Raw genomic sequence first — 914 nt, 5'->3', positions numbered from 1 at the left:
GGTGGGGGTGGGAGGACATGCTTCCTGGGAAATCCCAGGGAGCCAGGGACACACAGTTGTAGCCCCGTAAGTGTTTGTTTAATCATGGGGGAGCCCCAGCAATTCCTAGAGCCTGAGTCAGGGCTCTGAGATGGGAGCCAGATTCCCATAAGAGAGCCCTGAAGAGGCCCTTAGCGCTGCCCAGGAGCCATTTTCAGGGAAGTCTTTCAACTCATGCTATACTAATGATTAACGTTATGCACACACACTCTCACACACACACACACACACTCACACACACACTCACTCACACACACTCACTCACACACACTCACTCACACACACTCACTCACACACACTCACTCACACACACTCACTCACACACACTCACTCACACACACTCACTCACACACACTCACTCACACACACTCACTCACACACACTCACTCACACACACTCACTCACACACACTCACTCACACACACTCACTCACACACACTCACTCACACACACTCACTCACACACACTCACTCACACACACTCACTCACACACACTCACTCACACACACTCACTCACACACACTCACTCACACACACTCACTCACACACACTCACTCACACACACTCACTCACACACACTCACTCACACACACTCACTCACACACACTCACTCACACACACTCACTCACACACACTCACTCACACACACTCACTCACACACACTCACTCACACACACTCACTCACACACACTCACTCACACACACTCACTCACACACACTCACTCACACACACTCACTCACACACACTCACTCACACACACTCACTCACACACACTCACTCACACACACTCACTCACACACACTCACTCACACACACTCACTCACACACACTCACTCACACACACTCACTCACACACACTCACTCACACACACTC

This window comes from Myotis davidii, unplaced genomic scaffold (genome assembly GCF_000327345.1).
Source record: "Myotis davidii unplaced genomic scaffold, ASM32734v1 scaffold327, whole genome shotgun sequence".
NCBI classification, from domain to species: domain Eukaryota; kingdom Metazoa; phylum Chordata; class Mammalia; order Chiroptera; family Vespertilionidae; genus Myotis; species Myotis davidii.
This window is presented reverse-complemented; position numbering follows the sequence as displayed.